Below are 9,197 nucleotides of genomic sequence, written 5' to 3'. Positions count from 1 at the left end.
AGTATGAGAGGCTGGGCACAGGGAGGACCTCTCTCCTTAGTGTCCCTTAGTCTGTCCTCTCCCCTTCTGGTGAAGGTGCGCTCTCTGGAGTATGAGAGGCTGGGCACGGGGAGGACCTCTCTCCTTAGTGTCCCTTAGTCTGTCCTCTCCCTCCTGGTGAAGGTGCGCTCTCTGGAGTATGAGAGGCTGGGCACGGGGAGGGCCTCTCTCCTTATTGTCCCTTAGTCTGTCCTCTCCCCTCCTGGTGAAGGTGCGCTCTCTGGAGTATGAGAGGCTGGGCACGGGGAGGGCCTCTCTCCTTAGTGTCCCTTAGTCTGTCCTCTCCCCTCCTGGTGAAGGTGCGCTCTCTGGAGTATGAGAGGCTGGGCACGGGGAGGACCTCTCTCCTTAGTGTCCCTTAGTCTGTCCTCTCCCCCCTGGTGAAGGTGCGCTCTCTGGAGTATGAGAGGCTGGGCACGGGGAGGGCCTCTCTCCTTAGTGTCCCTTAGTCTGTCCTCTCCCTCCTGGTGAAGGTGCGCTCTCTGGAGTATGAGAGGCTGGGCACGGGGAGGACCTCTCTCCTTAGTGTCCCTTAGTCTGTCCTCTCCCCCCTGGTGAAGGTGCGCTCTCTGGAGTATGAGAGGCTGGGCACGGGGAGGACCTCTCTCCTTAGTGTCCCTTAGTCTGTCCTCTCCCTCCTGGTGAAGGTGCGCTCTCTGGAGTATGAGAGGCTGGGCACGGGAAGGACCTCTCTCCTTAGTGTCCCTTAGTCTGTTCTCTCCCCTCCTGGTGAAGGTGCGCTCTCTGGAGTATGAGAGGCTGGGCACAAGGAGGACCTCTCTCCTTAGTGTCCCTTAGTCTGTCCTCTCCCCTCCTGGTGAAGGTGCGCTCTCTGGAGTATGAGAGGCTGGGCACGGGGAGGACCTCTCTCCTTAGTGCCCCTTAGTCTGTCCTCTCCCCTCCTGGTGAAGGTGCGCTCTCTGGAGTATGAGAGGCTGGGCACAGGGAGGACCTCTCTCCTTTGGAGGGGGTTCTCTTTTAGTGTCCCTTAGTCTGACCTCTCCCTCCTGGTGAAGGTGCGCTCTCTGGAGTATGAGAGGCTGGGCACGGGGAGGACCTCTCTCCTTAGTGCCCCTTAGTCTGTCCTCTCCCCTCCTGGTGAAGGTGCGCTCTCTGGAGTATGAGAGGCTGGGCACGGGGAGGGCCTCTCTCCTTTGGAGGGGCTTCTCCTTTAGTGTCCCTTAGTCTGTCCTCTCCCCCCTGGTGAAGGTGCGCTCTCTGGAGTATGAGAGGCTGGGCACGGGGAGGGCCTCTCTCCTTAGTCTCCCTTAGTCTGCCCTCTCCCTCCTGGTGAAGGTGCGCTCTCTGGAGTATGAGAGGCTGGGCACGGGGAGGACCTCTCTCCTTAGTGCCCCTTAGTCTGTCCTCTCCCCTCCTGGTGAAGGTGCGCTCTCTGGAGTATGAGAGGGTGGGCACGGGGAGGACCTCTCTCCTTAGTCTCCCTTAGTCTGTCCTCTCCCTCCTGGTGAAGGTGCGCTCTCTGGAGTATGAGAGACTGGGCACGGGGAGGACCTCTCTCCTTAGTCTCCCTTAGTCTGCCCTCTCCCTCCTGGTGAAGGTGCGCTCTCTGGAGTATGAGAGGCTGGGCACGGGGAGGGCCTCTATCCTTAGTGCCCCTTAGTCTGTCCTCTCCCTCCTGGTGAAGGTGTGCTCTCTGGAGTATGAGAGGCTGGGCACGGGGAGGGCCTCTATCCTTAGTGCCCCTTAGTCTGTCCTCTCCTCCTGGTGAAGCTGCGCTCTCTGGAGTATGAGAGGCTGGGCACGTGGAGGACCTCTCTCCTTAGTGTCCCTTAGTCTGTCCTCTCCCTCCTGGTGAAGGTGCGCTCTCTGGAGTATGAGAGGCTGGGCACGGGGAGGACCTCTCTCCTTACTGTCCTCTCCCCCCTGGTGAAGGTGCGCTCTGTGGAGTATGAGAGGCTGGGCACGGGGAGGGCCTCTCTCCTTAGTGTCCCTTAGTCTGTCCTCTCCCCCCTGGTGAAGGTGCGCTCTCTGGAGTATGAGAGGCTGGGCACGGGGAGGACCTCTCTCCTTAGTGTCCCTTAGTCTGTCCTCTCCCCCCTGGTGAAGGTGCGCTCTCTGGAGTATGAGAGGCTGGGCACGGGGAGGGCCTCTCTCCTTAGTGTCCCTTAGTCTGTCCTCTCCCTCCTGGTGAAGGTGCGCTCTCTGGAGTATGAGAGGCTGGGCACGGGGAGGACCTCTCTCCTTAGTGTCCCTTAGTCTGTCCTCTCCCCCCTGGTGAAGGTGCGCTCTCTGGAGTATGAGAGGCTGGGCACGGGGAGGACCTCTCTCCTTAGTGTCCCTTAGTCTGTCCTCTCCCTCCTGGTGAAGGTGCGCTCTCTGGAGTATGAGAGGCTGGGCACGGGAAGGACCTCTCTCCTTAGTGTCCCTTAGTCTGTTCTCTCCCCTCCTGGTGAAGGTGCGCTCTCTGGAGTATGAGAGGCTGGGCACAAGGAGGACCTCTCTCCTTAGTGTCCCTTAGTCTGTCCTCTCCCCTCCTGGTGAAGGTGCGCTCTCTGGAGTATGAGAGGCTGGGCACGAGGAGGACCTCTCTCCTTAGTGCCCCTTAGTCTGTCCTCTCCCCTCCTGGTGAAGGTGCGCTCTCTGGAGTATGAGAGGCTGGGCACAGGGAGGGCTTCTCCTTTAGTTTCCCTTAGTCTGTCCTCTCCCTCCTGGTGAAGGTGCGCTCTCTGGAGTATGAGAGGCTGGGCACAGGGAGGACCTCTCTCCTTTGGAGGGGGTTCTCCTTTAGTGTCCCTTAGTCTGACCTCTCCCTCCTGGTGAAGGTGCGCTCTCTGGAGTATGAGAGGCTGGGCACGGGGAGGACCTCTCTCCTTAGTGCCCCTTAGTCTGTCCTCTCCCCTCCTGGTGAAGGTGCGCTCTCTGGAGTATGAGAGGCTGGGCACGGGGAGGGCCTCTCTCCTTTGGAGGGGCTTCTCCTTTAGTGTCCCTTAGTCTGTCCTCTCCCCCCTGGTGAAGGTGCGCTCTCTGGAGTATGAGAGGCTGGGCACGGGGAGGGCCTCTCTCCTTAGTCTCCCTTAGTCTGCCCTCTCCCTCCTGGTGAAGGTGCGCTCTCTGGAGTATGAGAGGCTGGGCACGGGGAGGGCCTCTCTCCTTTGGAGGGGCTTCTCCTTTAGTGTCCCTTAGTCTGTCCTCTCCCCCCTGGTGAAGGTGCGCTCTCTGGAGTATGAGAGGCTGGGCACAGGGAGGGCCTCTCTCCTTAGTCTGCCCTCTCCCTCCTGGTGAAGGTGCGCTCTCTGGAGTATGAGAGGCTGGGCACGGGGAGGACCTCTCTCCTTAGTGCCCCTTAGTCTGTCCTCTCCCCTCCTGGTGAAGGTGCGCTCTCTGGAGTATGAGAGGGTGGGCACGGGGAGGACCTCTCTCCTTAGTCTCCCTTAGTCTGTCCTCTCCCTCCTGGTGAAGGTGCGCTCTCTGGAGTATGAGAGGCTGGGCACGGGGAGGACCTCTCTCCTTAGTCTCCCTTAGTCTGCCCTCTCCCTCCTGGTGAAGGTGCGCTCTCTGGAGTATGAGAGGCTGGGCACGGGGAGGGCCTCTATCCTTAGTGCCCCTTAGTCTGTCCTCTCCCTCCTGGTGAAGGTGCGCTCTCTGGAGTATGAGAAGCTGGGCACGGGGAGGGCCTCTCTCCTTAGTGTTCCTTAGTCTGTCCTCTCCCCCCCCTGGTGAAGGTGTGCTCTCTGGAGTATGAGAGGCTGGGCACGGGGAGGGCCTCTATCCTTAGTGCCCCTTAGTCTGTCCTCTCCCTCCTGGTGAAGGTTCGCTCTCTGGAGTATGAGAGGCTGGGCACGGGGAGGGCCTCTCTCCTTAGTGTCCCTTTGTCTGTCCTCTCCCTCCTGGTGAAGGTGCGCTCTCTGGAGTATGAGAGGCTAGGCACGGGGTGACCTCTCTCCTTAGTGTCCCTTAGTCTTTCCTCTCCCCTCCTGGTGAAGGTGCGCTCTCTGGAGTATGAGAGGCTGGGCACGGGGAGGACCTCTCTCCTTAGTGCCCCTTAGTCTGTCCTCTCCCCTCCTGGTGAAGGTGCGCTCTCTGGAGTATGAGAGGGTGGGCACGGGGAGGACCTCTCTCCTTAGTGTCCCTTAGTCTGTCCTCTCCCCTCCTGGTGAAGGTGCGCTCTCTGGAGTATGAGAGGGTGGGCACGGGGAGGACCTCTCTCCTTTAGTCTCCCTTAGTCTGTCCTCTCCCCCCTGGTGAAGGTGCGCTCTCTGGAGTATGAGAGGCTGGGCACGGGGAGGACCTCTCTCCTTAGTGTCCCTTAGTCTGTCCTCTCCCCTCCTGGTGAAGGTGCGCTCTCTGGAGTATGAGAGGCTAGGCACGGGGTGACCTCTCTCCTTAGTGTCCCTTAGTCTCTCCTCTCCTCTCCTGGTGAAGGTGCGCTCTCTGGAGTATGAGAGGCTGGGCACGGGGAGGGCTTCTCTCCTTAGTCTCCCTTAGTCTGCCCTCTCCCTCCTGGTGAAGGTGCGCTCTCTGGAGTATGAGAGGCTGGGCACGGGGAGGGCCTCTCTCCTTTGGAGGGGGTTCTCCTTTAGTCTCCCTTAGTCTGTCCTCTCCCTCCTGGTGAAGGTGCGCTCTCTGGAGTATGAGAGGCTGGGCACAGGGAGGGCTTCTCTCCTTAGTGTCCCTTAGTCTGTCCTCTCCCCTCCTGGTGAAGGTGCGCTCTCTGGAGTATGAGAGGCTGGGCACGGGAAGGCCTCTCTCCTTAGTCTCCCTTAGTCTGTCCTCTCCTCTCCTGGTGAAGGTGCGCTCTCTGGAGTATGAGAGGCTGGGCACGGGAAGGCCTCTCTCCTTAGTCTCCCTTAGTCTGTCCTCTCCCCCCCTGGTGAAGGTGCGCTCTCTGGAGTATGAGAGGCTGGGCACGGGGAGGGCCTCTCTCCTTAGTGTCCCTTAGTCTGTCCTCTCCCTCCTGGTGAAGGTGCACTCTCTGGAGTATGAGAGGCTGGGCACGGGGAGGGCCTCTCTCCTTTAGTGTCCCTTAGTCTGTCCTCTCCCCTCCTGGTGAAGGTGCGCTCTCTGGAGTATGAGAGGCTGGGCACGGGGAGGACCTCTCTCCTTAGTGTCCCTTAGTCTGTCCTCTCCCTCCTGGTGAAGGTGCGCTCTCTGGAGTATGAGAGGCTGGGCACGGGGAGGACCTCTCTCCTTAGTGTCCCTTAGTCTGTCCTCTCCCTCCTGGTGAAGGTGCGCTCTCTGGAGTATGAGAGGCTGGGCACGGGAAGGCCTCTCTCCTTAGTCTCCCTTAGTCTGTCCTCTCCTCTCCTGGTGAAGGTGCGCTCTCTGGAGTATGAGAGGCTGGGCACGGGGAGGGCCTCTCTCCTTTAGTGTCCCTTAGTCTGTCCTCTCCCTCCTGGTGAAGGTGCGCTCTCTGGAGTATGAGAGGCTGGGCACGGGGAGGGCCTCTCTCCTTAGTGTCCCTTAGTCTGTCCTCTCCCTCCTGGTGAAGGTGCGCTCTCTGGAGTATGAGAGGCTGGGCACGGGAAGGCCTCTCTCCTTAGTCTCCCTTAGTCTGTCCTCTCCCCTCCTGGTGAAGGTGCGCTCTCTGGAGTATGAGAGGCTGGGCACGGGAAGGCCTCTCTCCTTAGTGTCCCTTAGTCTGTCCTCTCCCTCCTGGTGAAGGTGCGCTCTCTGGAGTATGAGAGGCTGGGCACGGGAAGGACCTCTCTCCTTAGTGTCCCTTAGTCTGTTCTCTCCCCTCCTGGTGAAGGTGCGCTCTCTGGAGTATGAGAGGCTGGGCACAAGGAGGACCTCTCTCCTTAGTGTCCCTTAGTCTGTCCTCTCCCCTCCTGGTGAAGGTGCGCTCTCTGGAGTATGAGAGGCTGGGCACGAGGAGGACCTCTCTCCTTAGTGCCCCTTAGTCTGTCCTCTCCCCTCCTGGTGAAGGTGCGCTCTCTGGAGTATGAGAGGCTGGGCACAGGGAGGGCTTCTCCTTTAGTTTCCCTTAGTCTGTCCTCTCCCTCCTGGTGAAGGTGCGCTCTCTGGAGTATGAGAGGCTGGGCACAGGGAGGACCTCTCTCCTTTGGAGGGGGTTCTCCTTTAGTGTCCCTTAGTCTGACCTCTCCCTCCTGGTGAAGGTGCGCTCTCTGGAGTATGAGAGGCTGGGCACGGGGAGGACCTCTCTCCTTAGTGCCCCTTAGTCTGTCCTCTCCCCTCCTGGTGAAGGTGCGCTCTCTGGAGTATGAGAGGCTGGGCACGGGGAGGGCCTCTCTCCTTTGGAGGGGCTTCTCCTTTAGTGTCCCTTAGTCTGTCCTCTCCCCCCTGGTGAAGGTGCGCTCTCTGGAGTATGAGAGGCTGGGCACGGGGAGGGCCTCTCTCCTTAGTCTCCCTTAGTCTGCCCTCTCCCTCCTGGTGAAGGTGCGCTCTCTGGAGTATGAGAGGCTGGGCACGGGGAGGACCTCTCTCCTTAGTGCCCCTTAGTCTGTCCTCTCCCCTCCTGGTGAAGGTGCGCTCTCTGGAGTATGAGAGGGTGGGCACGGGGAGGACCTCTCTCCTTAGTCTCCCTTAGTCTGTCCTCTCCCTCCTGGTGAAGGTGCGCTCTCTGGAGTATGAGAGGCTGGGCACGGGGAGGACCTCTCTCCTTAGTCTGCCCTCTCCCTCCTGGTGAAGGTGCGCTCTCTGGAGTATGAGAGGCTGGGCACGGGGAGGGCCTCTATCCTTAGTGCCCCTTAGTCTGTCCTCTCCCTCCTGGTGAAGGTGCGCTCTCTGGAGTATGAGAAGCTGGGCACGGGGAGGGCCTCTCTCCTTAGTGTTCCTTAGTCTGTCCTCTCCCCCCCCTGGTGAAGGTGTGCTCTCTGGAGTATGAGAGGCTGGGCACGGGGAGGGCCTCTATCCTTAGTGCCCCTTAGTCTGTCCTCTCCCTCCTGGTGAAGGTTCGCTCTCTGGAGTATGAGAGGCTGGGCACGGGGAGGGCCTCTCTCCTTAGTGTCCCTTTGTCTGTCCTCTCCCTCCTGGTGAAGGTGCGCTCTCTGGAGTATGAGAGGCTAGGCACGGGGTGACCTCTCTCCTTAGTGTCCCTTAGTCTTTCCTCTCCCCTCCTGGTGAAGGTGCGCTCTCTGGAGTATGAGAGGCTGGGCACGGGGAGGACCTCTCTCCTTAGTGCCCCTTAGTCTGTCCTCTCCCCTCCTGGTGAAGGTGCGCTCTCTGGAGTATGAGAGGGTGGGCACGGGGAGGACCTCTCTCCTTTAGTCTCCCTTAGTCTGTCCTCTCCCCCCTGGTGAAGGTGCGCTCTCTGGAGTATGAGAAGCTGGGCACGGGGAGGACCTCTCTCCTTAGTGTCCCTTAGTCTGTCCTCTCTCCTCCTGGTGAAGGTGCGCTCTCTGGAGTATGAGAGGCTAGGCACGGGGTGACCTCTCTCCTTAGTGTCCCTTAGTCTGTCCTCTCCTCTCCTGGTGAAGGTGCGCTCTCTGGAGTATGAGAGGCTGGGCACGGGGAGGGCTTCTCTCCTTAGTCTCCCTTAGTCTGCCCTCTCCCTCCTGGTGAAGGTGCGCTCTCTGGAGTATGAGAGGCTGGGCACGGGGAGGGCCTCTCTCCTTTGGAGGGGGTTCTCCTTTAGTCTCCCTTAGTCTGTCCTCTCCCTCCTGGTGAAGGTGCGCTCTCTGGAGTATGAGAGGCTGGGCACGGGAAGGCCTCTCTCCTTAGTCTCCCTTAGTCTGTCCTCTCCTCTCCTGGTGAAGGTGCGCTCTCTGGAGTATGAGAGGCTGGGCACGGGGAGGGCCTCTCTCCTTTAGTGTCCCTTAGTCTGTCCTCTCCCTCCTGGTGAAGGTGCGCTCTCTGGAGTATGAGAGGCTGGGCACGGGAAGGCCTCTCTCCTTAGTCTCCCTTAGTCTGTCCTCTCCTCTCCTGGTGAAGGTGCGCTCTCTGGAGTATGAGAGGCTGGGCACGGGGAGGGCCTCTCTCCTTTAGTGTCCCTTAGTCTGTCCTCTCCCTCCTGGTGAAGGTGCGCTCTCTGGAGTATGAGAGGCTGGGCACGGGAAGGCCTCTCTCCTTAGTCTCCCTTAGTCTGTCCTCTCCTCTCCTGGTGAAGGTGCGCTCTCTGGAGTATGAGAGGCTGGGCACGGGGAGGGCCTCTCTCCTTTAGTGTCCCTTAGTCTGTCCTCTCCCTCCTGGTGAAGGTGCGCTCTCTGGAGTATGAGAGGCTGGGCACGGGGAGGGCCTCTCTCCTTAGTGTCCCTTAGTCTGTCCTCTCCCTCCTGGTGAAGGTGCGCTCTCTGGAGTATGAGAGGCTGGGCACGGGAAGGCCTCTCTCCTTAGTCTCCCTTAGTCTGTCCTCTCCTCTCCTGGTGAAGGTGCGCTCTCTGGAGTATGAGAGGCTGGGCACGGGGAGGGCCTCTCTCCTTTAGTGTCCCTTAGTCTGTCCTCTCCCTCCTGGTGAAGGTGCGCTCTCTGGAGTATGAGAGGCTGGGCACGGGAAGGCCTCTCTCCTTAGTCTCCCTTAGTCTGTCCTCTCCTCTCCTGGTGAAGGTGCGCTCTCTGGAGTATGAGAGGCTGGGCACGGGGAGGGCCTCTCTTCTTTAGTGTCCCTTAGTCTGTCCTCTCCCTCCTGGTGAAGGTGCGCTCTCTGGAGTATGAGAGGCTGGGCACGGGGAGGGCCTCTCTCCTTAGTGTCCCTTAGTCTGTCCTCTCCCTCCTGGTGAAGGTGCGCTCTCTGGAGTATGAGAGGCTGGGCACGGGGAGGACCTCTCTCCTTAGTGTCCCTTAGTCTGTCCTCTCCCCTCCTGGTGAAGGTGCGCTCTCTGGAGTATGAGAGGCTGGGCACGGGAAGGCCTCTCTCCTTAGTCTCCCTTAGTCTGTCCTCTCCCCTCCTGGTGAAGGTGCGCTCTCTGGAGTATGAGAGGCTGGGCACGGGAAGGCCTCTCTCCTTAGTCTGTCCTCTCCTCTCCTGGTGAAGGTGCGCTCTCTGGAGTATGAGAGGCTGGGCACGGGGAGGACCTCTCTCCTTAGTCTCCCTTAGTCTGTCCTCTCCCCTCCTGGTGAAGGTGCGCTCTCTGGAGTATGAGAGGCTGGGCACGGGGAGGGCCTCTCTCCTTAGTGTCCCTTAGTCTGTCCTCTCCCTCCTGGTGAAGGTGCGCTCTCTGGAGTATGAGAGGCTGGGCACAGGGAGGGCCTCTCTCCTTTGGAGGGGGTTCTCCTTTAGTGTCCCTTAGTCTGTCATCTCC

Source organism: Engystomops pustulosus, chromosome 11, assembly GCF_040894005.1.
Source record: "Engystomops pustulosus chromosome 11, aEngPut4.maternal, whole genome shotgun sequence".
In the NCBI taxonomy this organism is placed as follows: domain Eukaryota; kingdom Metazoa; phylum Chordata; class Amphibia; order Anura; family Leptodactylidae; genus Engystomops; species Engystomops pustulosus.
The sequence above is the reverse complement of the archived record's forward strand: the minus strand, read 5'-3'. Positions refer to the sequence as shown.